Source organism: Topomyia yanbarensis, chromosome 3 (assembly GCF_030247195.1).
Source record: "Topomyia yanbarensis strain Yona2022 chromosome 3, ASM3024719v1, whole genome shotgun sequence".
Taxonomy (NCBI): Eukaryota; Metazoa; Arthropoda; class Insecta; order Diptera; family Culicidae; genus Topomyia; species Topomyia yanbarensis.
The window spans coordinates 290493239-290508486 of record NC_080672.1 but is presented as its reverse complement, the minus strand read 5'-3'; the positions used below and the strand labels follow the sequence as shown (position 1 = coordinate 290508486).

At 38.0% G+C, this 15248-nt stretch overlaps 1 protein-coding gene across 2 annotated transcripts in view; it reads right to left on the bottom strand.

The window, feature by feature from the left end:
- Window positions 1–14883, bottom strand: part of LOC131693318 (uncharacterized) — a 40900-nt gene extending 26017 nt beyond the window's left edge. Inside the window, exons 1-2 of one of the 2 annotated variants that reach the window (XM_058981039.1) lie at window positions 14112–14883; window positions 1520–1629 (exon numbers count right to left, since the gene is read on the bottom strand). The gene's annotated coding sequence lies outside the window, so the exon portion shown is untranslated. Of the gene's footprint in view, window positions 1–1519; window positions 1630–4130; window positions 4528–14111 lie in introns of those variants that run through there. The other variant, XM_058981038.1, reaches the window with a different exon arrangement.
- Window positions 14884–15248: the final 365 nt, after the last annotated feature.

Here is a 15248-nt window from a genome sequence, read left to right as displayed (position 1 = left end):
TTGAAACGAATACAGCATGCCAATATGTCTGTTTCAAGATAAGAGTTGCGTGTGCCCTAATATCTGTCCGCAAGCTACTTATCATGAAATTTCGGATATCACTATGCACAAATGCTTCTTGTTTTGATTTTCAACTTAAATATTTAATCTAACAGTAATTAGGTACAGTTTACAAATGGAGGATAAAATCCTGGAAATGCAAGGCGAAAATATTCTCCAGCAAATCATATTGGTCCAGTGTTTGTTTAGTCTGACGGAACATTTAAAAATGATAACTGGGAAATAACAAACCTCAAGTAGTGTACGTGAAAATAAGTTCCCAATATTCTACAAGCATATTTGAGGATTTGACCGGTGAATAACATCATATCACCCATTAATATTTTCTCACACCTGTAGCAAATGTATTTCTTCTAGAGCTTAAAGGACTTCATAACTGTATCGCACGCTTTCATTCGAACACTCCACCATTGAAGTATTGGCTTAATAGGAACGCAACGATTCAAATTTCAACACTAGGTTACAATTCATCGTGGCAGCTTATCACATCAATAATCAATTAAATCCAAGAAAACACATCCTTCAATTCCAATTCGCGGCGATCGCACACATTAGTTCAAATAAACAAATCACAATTGAACATGACGACATAACGCCTAACACTTCGGTGTCATGTTTTGTACAGCACACAACTACTTACAAACAACAGCACTTCACCAACATATTCATGCTTTCATTTATATTGCTTTTTGTGTTTCCCTGATTTTCTTCTCATCAGACTGTACTGATATGTACAATGCACGACAGTATAACAATATTCTCCCATATGCAGATTTCTCTATCACTTTTTCGTCCATCTCGTTTTATCACTTAACTCAACCGCTCCAACTAACCTCCTCCAGCTTCAACCTTGCGCGAGCATGTAAACTTCATTGCGAGAAGAGAGAAAACGATTAGGAAACGAAAAACTTTTTTCTTCACAATTAAACACTGCACCTCCTTCATTGTCATCAAGGTGTTTTCTTCTCCTTTCGTACTCATTTTTCATCATCCTCAGGGTCTCGCCCTTTCTTCGAACATTATTCACTTCAATCAGTAGCAGCAATAGAAGCAGCAGAGCTGATCAATGGTGCTATCCGAAAAACACACACCTACAGTGCACTACGCTCAATACAAGTTCGAAAGACGTGCGTGATGAATGCTAAACTACATACTCATGTGTGTTTCGCACGATGGATGCTGTGACTGCTGTCTCTTCCATTATTTTTTCAATGAACCACACACGTATACGTACAGTTTCTCGATTCGTCGTCATTGAACTATCGAAGGGATGCTGACGATCATTTATTTTACTTCGCCAGATCAACCATGAATGAACGAAGGCAAGACAGGGATAGAGTGAACCAACGTGATTATGTAGCAACAAAACGCCAAAACAATAATGCCATTGCTATAAATTCCTGAGAAACAGTATACAGCCAATGTCAGGGCAAAAGAGAAATCTATCACGAATACTTACGTTTTCGCCTGTTTGTGAATCGCTCGAATTACATTTATCCGCAGAAATAAAAACTGCTGTCGTTGCCCGTCGCGGGGTCATGCGTGACATATATGCAAATCCTTATGTTCCTTGAAAAATATTGGAGAAAGAAAATTGTGTGGATTAGTTTACATCGAATGTGTATCCTAACAGAAAGCTAAACGATACATCAAATAAAAAAAATCACTCAGACATTGTGTAAATTCGATTCGAACGTCAATATTACAAGAATATTTACGATATAGACGAAACGACCTCGAATCAGGAAGAAACGTATCCAGCAAGTGTGAGTATTACACTATTGGAGTGTGCTGCAAAAACAATGACATAAATGTGATAAAAATTAGGAGGATGGCCTCACAAGGGAAGCAAGAAGTCACTCTTCCGTAGCCAATATTGATGATACATTGTATATGAAAACAATTGGTTATCCAACGCAAACGATTCTTCGATAACCGAATCAGAGCAGCTTTGATTTTAGCAATGAATGTTATTTCAAAAATTTTGACATTGTCAAAATGATGCTGGCTATTGTCAAACTCTATATGTAGAGATAGAGATGCCAGTTAGCTGGATGGCCTATACCAACGCTGTAAAAGTCGCTAGCCAGCACTGAGACAATTGAGAAGAGAGTTGATTCGTTGCTAAGTTTAATAGCGTTTTCGTTTTTAAATTGGCGCTACATCCGTGTAGTGTAGGAAAGAGAGACTTATTACAACACTAGGATAGGAAAATTTCGTGTAAATTCAAATTCGAGCGAGTGTCGTCGGTGCAACGATGGTGTTGTAGTGCAATTGTAAAATCGACTACGCTATAAAGAACGAACACGGTTGTGTAATAACACCTCGCGGTGTAAGCCGTTCCTACATGACATTCAAATATGTATTTTTGTTTTCAACATTGCACTACACCGGTGCAACACCGATTACACTAATTCATACTAGATTGGAATAAATTATCTCTTTTATGCATACCCCTATATTTTTTGCCCTTATGCCATATCTATCTGACAGTTTGTACAACCTCTAGACCAAAAGAAAACAACTGCAGTTATAAAAGTGATAGCCCATAAACTGATTGCTATAACTGAAGTTTTAGTCGTGTCCCACGGCGAAAACGGTGGACGTCTTTCTTCCTGATCTGTTGAGATATATTGATTGTGAAACCGAACAATTTTATACAACTCCCTTTTTTAAATGCAGATATCTCTGACTACAATGGTGCAGTAGCGCGAGTCAGTACATGAAGGCAATATGTAACAATCGAACACAAGTAAAAAAGGCATTTAGGAATACGTCATTTTTTTCTTAAAGGATCGGTCTCGGTCTATCAACAAAACATCCAAGGCTAGTGTATTTATAACAAATCAGCACAGATTTAAATAATGCGAATTGCATCAAGATCAATGAGTCCTAAAACCACCTCGGATTCAACATCAATGTTGTTAATAATTTTTTTGTTTGTAAACAAATAGACCAAAGAACGATCACCGTATAACACCTTCCTGTACATCATACCCCACCACCCAGACCGCGGAGACAACAGAATTTGAATCAAACTTTGTTCATATTCGCGCAATACTTAATGGGCGAATAATTTGAACTAGTGCCCGTCTTCAACGCAAAAATGTACGTGTTCCTAGAGCAGATGGGCCGTCTACGTTGTCTTTATCTGACACCAAAACTATACCGTAAAGTATACAACACAATCACTCCAATGTATTAGTGATGTTAATGAGCAGCAACAGCAACAGCAGGAGCTGCCTGCTACCCATGATCAATGGCATGGAGAGAGGCACGGAGTATAGTAACGGGCCACCGTCATCGTCACCAGACCTACACAACTACCAACAGAATCATCTATAGCTACACAACACTGAGGGAGCTACTAGCGAATGTGCAAGGTACAAAATCCGTGTTGCTGTAGGTTGCAATTTATTAGCCTATTTTGAAACAAAGTTGTATTTCTTATTGTTATGTACTTTACGGAGCTTGAATCCAACTTAAAAGTTGGTTTAGGAAAAAAAAACTTTGCTTGCAAAACTCACAATCAGACAATAGCAGAAATTTTGATTTTTTTTCTACTTTAAAATTCACTAAGTACAGTTATTATTGCATCAAACAAGTTACCGTCACCGTCATTCTGGCAACGCTAGTAAAAAGCACTCTACACTGTGCAACGGGACGAAAGATGCGAGCGAAGAGTGGCAGGTCGATTCAGTCAGCCAGAAGAGCAGCGCATGAGAAACTGCTATAATGTACTTATTGTATGATGTAGGCAGAGACATAGATAGGCAATGGAAAGTCTAAGCAGTCTCCTATGGCTCGGGGTAGGGTCTATGGTGACGACATGGAGTTCCTTTTGCATGAAAGGACTCTGAATGTAAATTCCTTTTTAGTATACTGGATGTTTCTTAGATATAAGTTTACTGGTTCTAGCTATTACGCCTGTATCCAACTTGGCGAAGGTGGGATATCAATCAATCGATTCCCGCGATCATTTTGCTAGTGCATTTTCACATTCTTTTTTTCTGCTGTGGAACACCTTTGCTAGGAACTAATCTATAATCATACACACACAATTCACTCACTTTTTCCTCCAATTGTGCAATGTCCAGAAAGGAAAAGTTGTAGTTTCAAAGTTAACAATATTCATCATCGCTGCTGCTGATTTTCCCTTCTACTTATTTTATTATATCTTGTACCAGCTTTTTGCTGTGGCTGATGCTGAATGGAGGAGCTGCTGCGAAGTCACCAAGAGTGAAAAAGTTTCTCACAAGAGTAAACAACAATTGCTGTTCGACACTATATTCACGGAATATTTGCCCTAAAAATCACGCCCGCACCAAACACTAATTACCCGGAGGTTTGTGGCCACTTTAACCGTTCAGAAACGCGTAACATTGTCGTCCCGAACCGAATTTAATACGTTTAATTTGAGAAAATTATCGACACGGCGAGACAGCGCCGCCATTATAATTTTCCATCTTTTTCTTGGTGGTGTGCGTTCTCCTCCTCCTCGGTTGCTCTCTCGCTTTCGCGCACTCCTATATTCGCGCCATCCTTTTCGAACGATCTTCGAAGTTCGAAAAACATTAATGAAAACGGAGAACCAATGTTTCGTTGTGCTGGAAGGTGCTTCGCATCAGTGATCCACTGGCGGTGTAAAGCACTCGAGATTGAATTAAAAAAAAAGCACGCGAAAAAAACTAATGACTAAATGACTAATTCGTATTTGGTTTGATAGTTATATGTCATATACAAATATTATGTATTGTGTAAGTTGGATGATACTGTATCGATATTTTAAAGCATAAATATCGATATTTTAGATAAACACCTTCCGAGACAATTCGACAATAATTCGTGCATTGAGATACAAAAATATGCATATTTAGCATACTTTCTATTCCCCTCTCTATTGTTCTGTTGTGATTTTTATGCATTTTAATGCATATACTACTAGTAAGCATTCAATGAGTGGATTGAGATATCTGACGTTTAAAATACGCACACTGAAATCTCGCATTTTTATGCTACCGCTCTCCCCTCAGACCCAGAAGCGGTTTGTTTGCCTCCTAATTCGCCGTGTAAAAGTTTTGTCCTCGCAATTTAAACGTCAAAGCAGCACAATACCAACCCAGCCGGATAAGTCTATAGACCAAATTTGTTCAATGCATAAAATTTACAGCAGAAGAAACGAGAGGCAGATAGAAAAGTGTGCTATCGGTGCATAAATAAAATTCTGCGTGAGATGCATATCACGGACAAACAAACAAAACACTATCGGGGAACTTCCGAGGGGTGATTGACCTCAGTATTTTCGATTCAAACCACCGTATTGGGGCACGTATTTGGTTATTTTTTGCGAAATGAGATGTATTATGATTATTAATGATTTATTTCATAATTCTTATGTATAGCAATACAGTAGCATTAAAGATGTGTTTGTGTATTTTTCATTCAAATGAAATTCATTATGTGTATTGATGAATTATTTCATAAGTCTTATGAAATAGTGAATCAAATCATACACTTGCATAAAACTAGTGTATTGATGTGTTGATTATTAAATTGAAGACGGATTTCTGACGTTTAAATGTTTATATTGATGGAAGGAAAGGAAATATATGCAACAAAAATTACATTATTTAATGAATTGAAGTTATTAGGGCGGATTTTATGTCTTTCCAAAGGGTATTGTATTAGGCCAAACTTTATTTGTTAGGAATTTAATGGCTTCTTCAAGATGGTTGGTTGATCAGGATAATTAATCAGGCTTACCTTAGGACCATTTATTGAACCAGCATTAGCTAATTCTTTTCAGATATTGGGAAACTTGCAGGTCTAATCTCCTCCCTGCACTAAATCGTGGTTTTCAGATGATATTAGCTTTATTCGGCTTTACGACGGATTCTTTTGTTTTGTTTTTTTCAATAACAATAGTAAATCAAACGAAGGTTTCTTTCGATCGAATCATCTTCATCTAAAAAATCAATCCGTCGTAATGCAGATTTCGATCATTCAAGTTTTTAAATTTGGCTTCAAGCCAGAGCGAATATTTACGCCAACATGAAAGCATAACATAATGTACATACAACTTCTGGAAATCCTTTTTTTGTCCCTTTACGGGCAGCTAGGGCCGAGGGTGGTAGCTACCGGGTTTCATACATCCTTGACCTGACGGACGAAACTATGATGCCTTGAACACAGGCAACCTGTAATTATTATATGTAATTTTGTATGTATGTATATGTCTAATTATGAGTCCATACTGTGGTGGTTTGTGTGTGGAATATGTAAGTTTTAGCGTTCGAGTCCAGGGGTGCGTACATGTCTGAACTGGCGTGGATGCTCACTAATAGCGTAAAAGTGTGTGGATTTTTGTTCGAGAGTTGTTCTACTGGAGCTGTAGAGCTAGGGTGTCGGAAGAGCTACCCGTCGGAATCACTCGCTACAATTGCAGACGAAATCAATTGCAGCGGGTCGTGATTCTAAATGATATTTGTTGTACAGTACAGACATGTGCAAACACAGGGACGTCTCGATTTCGTGCATCATCACGAGGGGCTCCAGCGTTTGTCCGTTAACGTGTTCGATCGCGTGGGCGTTTGTATGTCGCGTGTGGTAGTGTGCATGTAACTTCGCATGTATAAATTCGATTTTACGACCGTGTTTCCATTCGCATATTCACGTGTGTTCTTAGACGATCGCGCGCGGACCGTGAATTTGATACTTAATTTTCGCAGCATGGCATTTGTATGGTAGCGATATACGATCGCGTGGGCCTATTTATGTCGCGTGTGATGGCGTGTATGCAGCTTCGCGACTATAGTTTCGGTTCTGTAGTCGTGCGACCATCGAGCAGACTTCCGGGCGTGATCGACCCGTGACCGCGCGAACACGGGCGCCTGTGGGTTAGCGTTTGTAAATTTGTGAATGCTATCACGATCATTTTATCAACGAGGTACCATCGTGCTTTGGAGATCGCGGGCGTAGGTGTGCATGAGTTATCGCGTAGGGCTCTCAAAGATTGTTTGGTATATTGTCCTCTTCGGGAGCCCTGACATGGTACAGTCCAAATTTTGGAGAGTCCCAAGTCGGGGCTCGTCGCTAAGCCCAAGGTTTCTTCAGAAAGTACTTAGTCCCAAGCCCACATTGCACATTATTTCGACCGTGTCATAAGTGGGTAATAAAGGTCGCCAAGTTAAGTACTAAATTTGATCACAATGTAGCTTAACTAAAAATAAAATAATCGTATCCCAAATTTCTATGTGATATCATCACTGCAATACTGCTCTGGTGGAAAAGCCCCCGGACCACGTCAAGGTACAGTATCATGCCGAGGGTCACACAACTTCTGGAAATTCTTGATAACAAAATTTCATACTCATGCTAGTAAGTGTTGGAGTTAGCTCGTTCAGAAGCTCTACGTACCCTGGGACTATTTTTAAATGTACGGAATGATGATATTAATTGGAAACAGTTTTGAATGAGGGGGTGGGCGTGGCGTAGTTGGTAAATCGATTGCCTTGTACGCAGCGCACCTGGGTTCGAGTCCCGACCCCGCACATAGGGTTCGAAATTTTTCACAAGAGATTTTTCTAACCCGAAGAGGCGAATGACCTTAAGGTTAAAACCTCTATAATCGAAATAAAAAAAAAAAAAAAAAAAAAAGTTTTGAATGCAATTTTAAAGATTTCTACCTATATTCCGAATTAGAATTTCAAATAAAAAAATTCTGGTTCGAATTTCGGGTGGTTTTGAGTGGGATGTTCAATTATTGACATTCATTATTTAGTTCCAATGCTCAATTATTGCCCCCCCAAATATTTCCACAGAACAAAAACTGTTTGCAAACAAAAGAAGCGAATACAATTTCTCCTTGGTTGTTCCGGAGTACTTACAGTTTCTCCTGGTACTAGAACATCTTGAGAAACTTTCAGCGGATGTCATATACAATTGTTTCTCAAATATCAAATGCGTGCTTAGCCCGAAACTGATTTATATGGATGTGTACATTAGTCACAGGTTTTGGAACCTACTCTAAGACAATATTTTCTAAAACTTTTCATTAAAAGGGAAAATTTAGAAAATGTCTTAGAATAGGTTTATATGTTACTACGTTTTAATTGCCGCAAGGTTCTACTGTATCGATTTTGTTGGCTATTTTCGGCAAATTTGAGACTAAGAGAAACGAAAGCAATGAAATTGAAAGACGGATAGGTATTCTAGAGCGAATCAGTTATAAACTTAGAACGGAAAACTAGAACTAGGCAGGCTCATATGGGCATGATCGAAAGGAAATGTGAAGAATTTTTTGCCTTCTGCAGAGTAGGAGTTGGGCGTTCCACCCAAGTCTACCGCATGGTCTATGGTAGAAGATAACTCATCATCATGTTTTACCGCCGACTTTGAATTTGATTTATCACGAAGTAAATGTGAAATTTGTATGACTTGACTCCATAGTGTATTACTCAACGAATTGGATTATTATCGGCGTATTGAAAAATCCTTGCTGCATTTTTGTGTATTTCAATGTATTAAATACATCCCATGTATTAAGGTGTATTAAAGTATTTCTCGTGCATTTTCAATTCACTTTAAATGGGATGTGGACTGCCCCTCGGGGCAGTTCACTCCTCATTTAAAGTGAATTAAAAATACTCAATTGAAAAAAAATATACGAGAAATGCTTCAATATACCTTAATACATTTAATACGTCAAAAATACACTAATGCACTAAGAATACGCTACTTCCGGAAGAATTTTTCAATACGCCGATAATACGTCGAAAATACGCTAATACACAAAAATACGTTAGTACCGGAAACATTTTTCAATGCTCCAATAACAATCCAATTCGTCAAGAATTTGCTCGTTTAAACGTCATAAATAAATAAATAGTCAAGCCATATCTAAAAACTTGAATGTTCGAAGTTTACATTGCGACGGATTATTTTGTTTAGATTAATAGGTTGCACTAGAAATTAACACTCGTTTGGAGAATAGGGTGTAATCGAAATCGACGCAGGATGGATTGAGAATGTAAAATACAAGAATCCGTCGCCTGCAAATTACGAGTGCTTCCGATCAACTTGCAGAACAGTTCAGCCATAACTCTAAGCCCAGTTGGAATTCCGGTTGGCTTCTGCCAGAATTCAGACTCCAGTCTAACATAACCAGCATGCATTTCGACTGATTTTTCTTAGAAGTATTTAAATATCTGAAATAAGACAGCAAATAGGGTAACCAACCTAATTTGGACCTCTATATATTTTGGACCCTTTTAATGTATTTACCTCCTGCACTGCCAGGTTTCTCTGCATTTGTTTGATTTGATGCAACAATTACATTCCTTGGGTTGTCTACGAAGTTTCAATATCATGAGTTCATCACTAATCGTTTAAAATAAAACAGAATCCAGTTTTCAAAAATATCACCGAAAACGTTTCATATTTCAACGATAGCCAAGAGGAACCGGTGGACATTTTCAAATTGGATTTAAATATACAATTGTAATATGTTTTATTGATTCAATAAGTTTGTCTGATTTGGTACTGTGCATGTTACGTGTTTGTAATGTTTGTGAAAAATTAATACTGGAAAGAAATTTCATTTTCGAGTTTATGTCAATTTATAAAACATCCACTGACAGTTTTCTTTCAAGAACAGTAATTTTGGAGCAGAATCGTACATGTATTGTATTAAAAAAACAGGCTAGCAAATGTTATTGACGTTAACGTAATTTTCCTAATAAAAAAATATTATACGCAAACTTTAACCCATATAGTCCAACGATTCCACATATTGTTTGGATGATACCCTGAACAGGTCGTTAAGTACTTGAATAATTAAACGTTTATCAGGGGTGGTCAGCGATTTTCCATGTACCATTCAAGTGCGACCCCTCAATAAAAACGGTCCACTGTCATGGTGACAGTTGAATTGTGAAATCAAATGACACATTACGAAACATATAACGGCGTCAATTTATGCTTCGTTTTCATGACAATGGTTCTTGTTACCATTGTCATCCAAACTAATTTTTACCTTAAATTATGTGCGAACTTGCAGCTAACCAGCAGATTTTATAATTTAGTATTGATATAAGTGTAGGTTTCTTCCAACATATTTTCTATCACAACGGACATGCTTAACAGGCCTGTTCATCTCAACGAAATAACTCGCTTTGTTCCATTACAAATGTACATTATTTGCAATGACTTCACCAACGTGTTTACATAATGATTTTTCGCAACGTTGTTTGATGTGTATGGCATTTTGTCGGTGCGATCGACGCCTATTAACCAGGGGTCAATCAGAGCATACTATTACTGAGTTCGCCGGTTCACGGTTGTTGAACCATAATTTTGCAATGGCTTGTATGGGACCTAGTAATCTTGAGTTTATCTTTGATTTCACTTCCTTTAGGGGTCCATAATTGGTTGGTCACCTTAATGCACCGATTCTATATAACACCGCGTTGCTCAAAAATGGTCCTGAAGTATGCCTAATTAGTTTTCACCCAACTAAAGATAAAGGTTGCTTAAATTACATGTTCATCAGCCTCAGTACAACAGTAGCAGTATATCTGGTGAATCTCCCCGATTATTTCTATTTCTATCATTTCTATGTCATGTCCAAATTGGTGACTTAACATACTCGTCAAGAATTTGCTAATCACCAGTAGAAGCAAATTGAAGAAGTCACTAGTTCTCTAAAAAATAAAGTTTGGCCTAATGCAATACCCGTTCGTCAATCATGAATAATTACTCTAGTAATTCTATTTCAACTAATTTTATTTATTGCATTTATTAAATTATTCTATTTGCATTTATACGGCCATGAAAGTACAATGAAAAGATGAAGCTGCTTGTCGCAGTGCGCTTGAATATTTCATTTTATGCTACTGCGATGGCAAATTGTTTGAACATAACACTCGGGGAGAATCGTGTCGACTAACAATCAAGCCACTATATGAAAGTAAAGAGCTAGTACTTCCGGAATGTTATGATGTTTGCTCCTTAACGAATTATTTAAGGTGAAAGTTACCCCAAAAATATCACAAAATTTGGAATATCTTTTTAAATTCAAAAGATAGGAAGTAACTATGTTCGGCAAAAATATGTGTTTCGATACCGCAAATAACTTTTTTGGAAGATTCCAAGAAGGTGGGAGAATGTCTAAAAAAGTTATAATGAGAAAACTAACTTTAAGGGGTCTTCCATATAATATGTTCCATAACTTGCAAACTATTACAGCTAGATATATGGTGCCTTCAGCAATTTCTTTTGTAGTTACATTTGCTACAAATTTGCCGAAGACACAGTCTCTATCTTAATTAGCTCAGAAAATAAATTTCGTATATCATATTATAGGTGAATTAATCACTAAATACGTACTTAAAAATATAGTTTGTTCGGAGAAGTTGTTGCCCTTATGATTGCACATCTACAGGAGTATATTGCAATCATAAGGGCAACAACTTCTCCGAACAAACTATATTTCTAAAGTTAACGGTTTAGACGCTATTAATTTTGAGCACGAAAACGACGTTTTAAAACACTGTGCACTGCATTGGTGCGCAAGACAAAATCGTTTGTAACTTCAATGTCTTATCTCAGATTACTTAGAAATTGTAAGCATGTTAGCACATGCAGAATAAGCGCGCGTTCTACAGGGTTTTTCGGTTTTGAATTTGTTGTGGATAGGTCATCAAATATTGAAGCAATTTGGGCGAAGATTACTACGCAGATGAAGAATTACTTTGAATTAATTACTTTTACGACTTGATTGCTCCATTACGCAGCTCCATCCTGACTATAGAGCGCGCTTCTTCTCAGGCAGACGCAATCGAAATGATGTTAGTCCTTGGGGATTTCAACCAACCAAGACTCATGTGGGTTTTTTCTGGACAACAAATCCAGCCAGCCGCTGACATCTGGACTGCATGGCTTTTCACGGACTAAATCAAGTAAGCACCATTTCCAACCATCAATCTCGTTTTTTTAACCTTGTCTTCGTCAACGGGAATGCTTTGCCTGAGTGCCCTGTGAGCGAAGCTTCCAGTGTGATCGTTCCTTTAGATAACTATCATCCCACTTTAGAAATATCCACAACCTTCATTAGTTCATCACAATATGAAAAAGGTTTAGCTGTAAATCGTCTTAATTTACGCAAAGCTGATCTAGTAGCACTACGCCGCTCCCTATTGCTGATCGACTGGAGTGTACCACTTGATCAAGTGGACGTAGATGCTGCGGTCGATCTTTATAACCGATTATTCCTTGACTGTATTCAAAAATCCGTACCAAAATATCAATCTCCCAGGAAGCCTTCCTGGTCTAACGCCACGCCTCGAAATCAGAAACGCATCCGTGCCAAAGTTCTACGTGCGTACACAAATCGACGACGCCCTATTCTCAAGCGCTTTTTTACAATAACCAATAATGAGTACCGCAGTTCCAATAAATTGCTGTACAAAGGATATATGAATCGCATCCAACGAAACTTACGACGAAATCCGAAGGGTTTCTGGGCTTTTGTTAATACGAAGAGGAAGGAAACGGGCCTTCCGCCTAGGATGGTCTACAATGGCGATGTAACGACTACGACGGCGAGAAAATGCAATTGGCCAGCTACTTCCCGAGTGTCTTCATGGCCGATTTCAGAACAATAGGTTATCTCTGCAAGATAAAAAAACGAAATCGTCTCATGGTGCAGAACCAAGTGCTATGCCTACTGCTGTTCTGAAAAAAAGTTCCGATGTTTTAGCGATCCCACTGACGCACCTTTTCAATGTGTCCCGATGATTGGAAGTGTTCAGTCATGTTTCTGGTACACAAGAAAGGTGACAAAAGCAACATCGGGAACTACCTGGGAACCACTTCGCTGAGAGTCGCCAAAAAAATTCGAAGCGCTTATCAACGAGGTGCTGTCATCACGGATTCTTCCCTGGTCGATCGGCTGAGACTAATCTAATTAGCATCGCATCGTTTTGCATAGAAAAAATATCCAAGAAACTCCAGGTGGACACGGTCTACACAGATGTTAAGGCCGCTTTCGACACAGTTAACCACGAGTTACTGCCAGCAAAACTTGATAAATCAGGATATACCACGAGATTCAGCCACAGGCTTCGAACCTACCTTGTACACCGCGAGGTCAGCGTGCAAATTGGTGACGTGTCTAAATCCTTTTCTAATGTCTCCGGAGTTCCTCAAGGTAACACACTAGGTTCGTTACTATTTCCATTGTTCGTGAATGATGCGGTCTTCGTTCTAACGCGTGGAGGGAAACTGTTTTTCGCTGATGACTTGAAAATATTTTTTGTCATAAGAAATGAAGCAAAATGCCGAGAATTAAAGTACTCTCATTGATACTTTTTATAATTGGTGCCAATGAAACATGTTGATTCTTAGTGTTGCGAAATATTTTGTCATCAGTTTTCATCGCACAAGAGACGTGCTTAACTTCAACTACAACATTGCTGGAACTCAGCGGCAAGGTTTTTTGGAACTAGCGTCAATCCGGCGCTAGCTTAGTCCTGCCACTAAGTTAGTGTCGGATTTTGATGATACGTAGCCGAAACGCAAATTCCATAATAAACTTCGGTAAAGGTTTTGTATTCTTTACGCGCAAAGATGGTTTTAAGCAATTTGATCAATAATGGAGAAAAATTGTTTTTACATAACTAGTTGTTCTCTACTAAGGAGAAATATAGCATTGCTCAAAATATTGTTTTACTGCAATTATATTACTTTACGACATTCTTGAAGTCGTAGACTATGTGTTGTGAAAAACACAAAATTTAGAAGTAAGATGACTTCAAAAACACATCGATTCAAACTTTAAACTAGTTTTTCTCAATATCAATTAAATTTCATGCGTTTGGCTACATGCTCCGAGCCTTCAATCTGCTTATTGTATTTGTAAGTATTTTTCTAGAATCTAGAACTGAATTCCGCGTAATGATTTATCGATTTCGAGAATCTATCGAGGAAAGATGGTCAATAAAACCACTGGACGACAGGTAGACGCTGTCCGAAACATGCAATTTTATATTTACCTTTTATGTTCATCGATTTCTGCGATGTACCGTTATGTGTAGCTGATGCCACTAGATGACACCAGTCGCATATTTTAGTTTTGGCAACAACCTTGACACGAGCGCCCTCTCGTTGCATATCGTACACATAATTTTCATTTTTTTTTGTTAAATGTTCACTTCAATCAAATCTTGTTTTTGGATCCACCTTTATAGAATATGACTATTTTTTCACTTGATTGTAGTTATCATACTGATGATGTCTAATAAACCAATGATTTTTCGTTACCATCTTGTTGATGCTTTAGCTTGAGCGTAGACGTAAGAGACAAGTCAATCACGCAAAATTTTGCGACACCCTTCGATCAGCCATACCTGCTTCGATTTTCACCTAGCCAACACCAGATTCTAAAAAAATCATGTTTGCGCCGAATGCCACAATTCAATCAGAACAAAATGCGTATAGAAAGGTTGTCCAAACCAAAAACTAACTATTCCACACTACATTTTTCGTTTGCAATGACGATAATCAATCCCTTCTATCGATTCGCTGCTGCTTCCTTCAAAACAATTACAATCTCTCGCCTGTACCTGCGTTTTCCATTTTTCAAAATTTACCCACGAATATATAGTTTTGCACATTCAAATAAAAACATTACGCATTGGATCACTGATTTTAAACCAGATTCACGTTATTTTAATAGTTTTCTTCTAGTTTGACACTACCAAGATTAAAAAAAGATCCTCTGATCGACATACAGACAGACTCCTTGGGAGTTTTCATATGAAAATACAGACGATTTTGTGAAAGCAAAAACGTCAACATCATCGAAGTCGCTAGTGCAGGAAGAAAACGCTCATCAATACCCAAAATCTACCAGTATAACAGTTTCTCTTGCACGCTTAAAAAATAATCGGATTTGTGAATGGAGTCAGTATGGATTCCAACTCAAATGCACCAACCGATTCCGACTCAATCGGTTTCAGAATCGGTTGTTGCATTTGAGTACTGACTCCATTCAGAATTCCGAATGGTTTGACCGGGGTATACCACCAGTTCCAAATTTTTAAACAAAATTAAAACGAAATTAAAAAATCAAAACGCGTTACCACACTCTACTATGACGAAATGATATTGTGTTGTTTTGTATTTAGGCA